Below are 5955 nucleotides of genomic sequence, written 5' to 3' on the forward strand. Positions count from 1 at the left end.
TCGGGCCCCCGAACCGGGGTTTGGTCACCCGCGCATTAAACACAGAGCGGTGCGTGTTCGTCGGCGGCCACGAGAGCTTCCGAACGCACTTGGTCCCGTGGCTCTAGCCCGTCGGGAAGTGCGCCGACCGGGGATGGGCCGCCTTCGGGCCCCCGAACCGGGGTTTGGTCACCCGCGCATTAAACACAGAGCGGTGCGTGTTCGTCGGCGGCCACGAGAGCTTCCGAACGCACTTGGTCCCGTGGCTCTAGCCCGTCGGGAAGTGCGCCGACCGGGGATGGGCCGCCTTCGGGCCCCCGAACCGGGGTTTGGTCACCCGCGCATTAAACACAGAGCGGTGCGTGTTCGTCGGCGGCCACGAGAGCTTCCGAACGCACTTGGTCCCGTGGCTCTAGCCCGTCGGGAAGTGCGCCGACCGGGGATGGGCCGCCTTCGGGCCCCCGAACCGGGGTTTGGTCACCCGCGCATTAAACACAGAGCGGTGCGTGTTCGTCGGCGGCCACGAGAGCTTCCGAACGCACTTGGTCCCGTGGCTCTAGCCCGTCGGGAAGTGCGCCGACCGGGGATGGGCCGCCTTCGGGCCCCCGAACCGGGGTTTGGTCACCCGCGCATTAAACACAGAGCGGTGCGTGTTCGTCGGCGGCCACGAGAGCTTCCGAACGCACTTGGTCCCGTGGCTCTAGCCCGTCGGGAAGTGCGCCGACCGGGGATGGGCCGCCTTCGGGCCCCCGAACCGGGGTTTGGTCACCCGCGCATTAAACACAGAGCGGTGCGTGTTCGTCGGCGGCCACGAGAGCTTCCGAACGCACTTGGTCCCGTGGCTCTAGCCCGTCGGGAAGTGCGCCGACCGGGGATGGGCCGCCTTCGGGCCCCCGAACCGGGGTTTGGTCACCCGCGCATTAAACACAGAGCGGTGCGTGTTCGTCGGCGGCCACGAGAGCTTCCGAACGCACTTGGTCCCGTGGCTCTAGCCCGTCGGGAAGTGCGCCGACCGGGGATGGGCCGCCTTCGGGCCCCCGAACCGGGGTTTGGTCACCCGCGCATTAAACACAGAGCGGTGCGTGTTCGTCGGCGGCCACGAGAGCTTCCGAACGCACTTGGTCCCGTGGCTCTAGCCCGTCGGGAAGTGCGCCGACCGGGGATGGGCCGCCTTCGGGCCCCCGAACCGGGGTTTGGTCACCCGCGCATTAAACACAGAGCGGTGCGTGTTCGTCGGCGGCCACGAGAGCTTCCGAACGCACTTGGTCCCGTGGCTCTAGCCCGTCGGGAAGTGCGCCGACCGGGGATGGGCCGCCTTCGGGCCCCCGAACCGGGGTTTGGTCACCCGCGCATTAAACACAGAGCGGTGCGTGTTCGTCGGCGGCCACGAGAGCTTCCGAACGCACTTGGTCCCGTGGCTCTAGCCCGTCGGGAAGTGCGCCGACCGGGGATGGGCCGCCTTCGGGCCCCCGAACCGGGGTTTGGTCACCCGCGCATTAAACACAGAGCGGTGCGTGTTCGTCGGCGGCCACGAGAGCTTCCGAACGCACTTGGTCCCGTGGCTCTAGCCCGTCGGGAAGTGCGCCGACCGGGGATGGGCCGCCTTCGGGCCCCCGAACCGGGGTTTGGTCACCCGCGCATTAAACACAGAGCGGTGCGTGTTCGTCGGCGGCCACGAGAGCTTCCGAACGCACTTGGTCCCGTGGCTCTAGCCCGTCGGGAAGTGCGCCGACCGGGGATGGGCCGCCTTCGGGCCCCCGAACCGGGGTTTGGTCACCCGCGCATTAAACACAGAGCGGTGCGTGTTCGTCGGCGGCCACGAGAGCTTCCGAACGCACTTGGTCCCGTGGCTCTAGCCCGTCGGGAAGTGCGCCGACCGGGGATGGGCCGCCTTCGGGCCCCCGAACCGGGGTTTGGTCACCCGCGCATTAAACACAGAGCGGTGCGTGTTCGTCGGCGGCCACGAGAGCTTCCGAACGCACTTGGTCCCGTGGCTCTAGCCCGTCGGGAAGTGCGCCGACCGGGGATGGGCCGCCTTCGGGCCCCCGAACCGGGGTTTGGTCACCCGCGCATTAAACACAGAGCGGTGCGTGTTCGTCGGCGGCCACGAGAGCTTCCGAACGCACTTGGTCCCGTGGCTCTAGCCCGTCGGGAAGTGCGCCGACCGGGGATGGGCCGCCTTCGGGCCCCCGAACCGGGGTTTGGTCACCCGCGCATTAAACACAGAGCGGTGCGTGTTCGTCGGCGGCCACGAGAGCTTCCGAACGCACTTGGTCCCGTGGCTCTAGCCCGTCGGGAAGTGCGCCGACCGGGGATGGGCCGCCTTCGGGCCCCCGAACCGGGGTTTGGTCACCCGCGCATTAAACACAGAGCGGTGCGTGTTCGTCGGCGGCCACGAGAGCTTCCGAACGCACTTGGTCCCGTGGCTCTAGCCCGTCGGGAAGTGCGCCGACCGGGGATGGGCCGCCTTCGGGCCCCCGAACCGGGGTTTGGTCACCCGCGCATTAAACACAGAGCGGTGCGTGTTCGTCGGCGGCCACGAGAGCTTCCGAACGCACTTGGTCCCGTGGCTCTAGCCCGTCGGGAAGTGCGCCGACCGGGGATGGGCCGCCTTCGGGCCCCCGAACCGGGGTTTGGTCACCCGCGCATTAAACACAGAGCGGTGCGTGTTCGTCGGCGGCCACGAGAGCTTCCGAACGCACTTGGTCCCGTGGCTCTAGCCCGTCGGGAAGTGCGCCGACCGGGGATGGGCCGCCTTCGGGCCCCCGAACCGGGGTTTGGTCACCCGCGCATTAAACACAGAGCGGTGCGTGTTCGTCGGCGGCCACGAGAGCTTCCGAACGCACTTGGTCCCGTGGCTCTAGCCCGTCGGGAAGTGCGCCGACCGGGGATGGGCCGCCTTCGGGCCCCCGAACCGGGGTTTGGTCACCCGCGCATTAAACACAGAGCGGTGCGTGTTCGTCGGCGGCCACGAGAGCTTCCGAACGCACTTGGTCCCGTGGCTCTAGCCCGTCGGGAAGTGCGCCGACCGGGGATGGGCCGCCTTCGGGCCCCCGAACCGGGGTTTGGTCACCCGCGCATTAAACACAGAGCGGTGCGTGTTCGTCGGCGGCCACGAGAGCTTCCGAACGCACTTGGTCCCGTGGCTCTAGCCCGTCGGGAAGTGCGCCGACCGGGGATGGGCCGCCTTCGGGCCCCCGAACCGGGGTTTGGTCACCCGCGCATTAAACACAGAGCGGTGCGTGTTCGTCGGCGGCCACGAGAGCTTCCGAACGCACTTGGTCCCGTGGCTCTAGCCCGTCGGGAAGTGCGCCGACCGGGGATGGGCCGCCTTCGGGCCCCCGAACCGGGGTTTGGTCACCCGCGCATTAAACACAGAGCGGTGCGTGTTCGTCGGCGGCCACGAGAGCTTCCGAACGCACTTGGTCCCGTGGCTCTAGCCCGTCGGGAAGTGCGCCGACCGGGGATGGGCCGCCTTCGGGCCCCCGAACCGGGGTTTGGTCACCCGCGCATTAAACACAGAGCGGTGCGTGTTCGTCGGCGGCCACGAGAGCTTCCGAACGCACTTGGTCCCGTGGCTCTAGCCCGTCGGGAAGTGCGCCGACCGGGGATGGGCCGCCTTCGGGCCCCCGAACCGGGGTTTGGTCACCCGCGCATTAAACACAGAGCGGTGCGTGTTCGTCGGCGGCCACGAGAGCTTCCGAACGCACTTGGTCCCGTGGCTCTAGCCCGTCGGGAAGTGCGCCGACCGGGGATGGGCCGCCTTCGGGCCCCCGAACCGGGGTTTGGTCACCCGCGCATTAAACACAGAGCGGTGCGTGTTCGTCGGCGGCCACGAGAGCTTCCGAACGCACTTGGTCCCGTGGCTCTAGCCCGTCGGGAAGTGCGCCGACCGGGGATGGGCCGCCTTCGGGCCCCCGAACCGGGGTTTGGTCACCCGCGCATTAAACACAGAGCGGTGCGTGTTCGTCGGCGGCCACGAGAGCTTCCGAACGCACTTGGTCCCGTGGCTCTAGCCCGTCGGGAAGTGCGCCGACCGGGGATGGGCCGCCTTCGGGCCCCCGAACCGGGGTTTGGTCACCCGCGCATTAAACACAGAGCGGTGCGTGTTCGTCGGCGGCCACGAGAGCTTCCGAACGCACTTGGTCCCGTGGCTCTAGCCCGTCGGGAAGTGCGCCGACCGGGGATGGGGCCGCCTTCGGGCCCCCGAACCGGGGTTTGGTCACCCGCGCATTAAACACAGAGCGGTGCGTGTTCGTCGGCGGCCACGAGAGCTTCCGAACGCACTTGGTCCGTGGCTCTAGCCGTCGGGAAGTGCGCCGACCGGGGATGGGGCCGCCTTCGGGCCCCCGAACCGGGGTTTGGTCACCCGCGCATTAAACACAGAGCGGTGCGTGTTCGTCGGCGGCCACGAGAGCTTCCGAACGCACTTGGTCCCGTGGCTCTAGCCCGTCGGGAAGTGCGCCGACCGGGGATGGGCCGCCTTCGGGCCCCCGAACCGGGGTTTGGTCACCCGCGCATTAAACACAGAGCGGTGCGTGTTCGTCGGCGGCCACGAGAGCTTCCGAACGCACTTGGTCCCGTGGCTCTAGCCCGTCGGGAAGTGCGCCGACCGGGGATGGGCCGCCTTCGGGCCCCCGAACCGGGGTTTGGTCACCCGCGCATTAAACACAGAGCGGTGCGTGTTCGTCGGCGGCCACGAGAGCTTCCGAACGCACTTGGTCCCGTGGCTCTAGCCCGTCGGGAAGTGCGCCGACCGGGGATGGGCCGCCTTCGGGCCCCCGAACCGGGGTTTGGTCACCCGCGCATTAAACACAGAGCGGTGCGTGTTCGTCGGCGGCCACGAGAGCTTCCGAACGCACTTGGTCCCGTGGCTCTAGCCCGTCGGGAAGTGCGCCGACCGGGGATGGGCCGCCTTCGGGCCCCCGAACCGGGGTTTGGTCACCCGCGCATTAAACACAGAGCGGTGCGTGTTCGTCGGCGGCCACGAGAGCTTCCGAACGCACTTGGTCCCGTGGCTCTAGCCCGTCGGGAAGTGCGCCGACCGGGGATGGGCCGCCTTCGGGCCCCCGAACCGGGGTTTGGTCACCCGCGCATTAAACACAGAGCGGTGCGTGTTCGTCGGCGGCCACGAGAGCTTCCGAACGCACTTGGTCCGTGGCTCTAGCCCGTCGGGAAGTGCGCCGACCGGGGATGGGCCGCCTTCGGGCCCCCGAACCGGGGTTTGGTCACCCGCGCATTAAACACAGAGCGGTGCGTGTTCGTCGGCGGCCACGAGAGCTTCCGAACGCACTTGGTCCCGTGGCTCTAGCCCGTCGGGAAGTGCGCCGACCGGGGATGGGCCGCCTTCGGGCCCCCGAACCGGGGTTTGGTCACCCGCGCATTAAACACAGAGCGGTGCGTGTTCGTCGGCGGCCACGAGAGCTTCCGACGCCACTTGGTCCCGTGGCTCTAGCCCGTCGGGAAGTGCGCCGACCGGGGATGGGCCGCCTTCGGGCCCCCGAACCGGGGTTTGGTCACCGGCGCATTAAACCCATAGCAGTGCGTGTTCGTCGGCGGCCACGAGAGGTTCCGAAAGCCCTTGGTCCCGTGGCTCTAGCCCGTCGGGAAGTGTAGTTCGTGCCCGGCCTACCGCCTCCATCCTCGGTCCCAGCCTTCTGCATTGGCTTAATGGACTTGGAACACAGTCTCCCTATATACGGTGAGGAAGTGTTTTTTCAAAATGTCCGTCTACATGGGGGCCCTAGGCCAGGCGAAACCAACACGCCTACCTGGTTGTCGCCCTGAAGATGGGTACGCCGTCATCTGGGACCAGCGTCGGACTTAGAAAATTTTCGCCGCTTCGATCCAATTCTGTTAATTGCTCCATCTCCCTCGGTTCAGCCGACACGCACACCCGGCGCGGGGCCTCCTCCTTCTCCTCCTCCTCCTCCTCCTCCTCCCCCTCCTCCTCCTCCCCCCTCCTCCTCCTCCTCC

The sequence above is a fragment of the Labrus mixtus genome, unplaced genomic scaffold (genome assembly GCF_963584025.1).
Source record: "Labrus mixtus unplaced genomic scaffold, fLabMix1.1 SCAFFOLD_267, whole genome shotgun sequence".
NCBI lineage: Eukaryota > Metazoa > Chordata > Actinopteri > Labriformes > Labridae > Labrus > Labrus mixtus.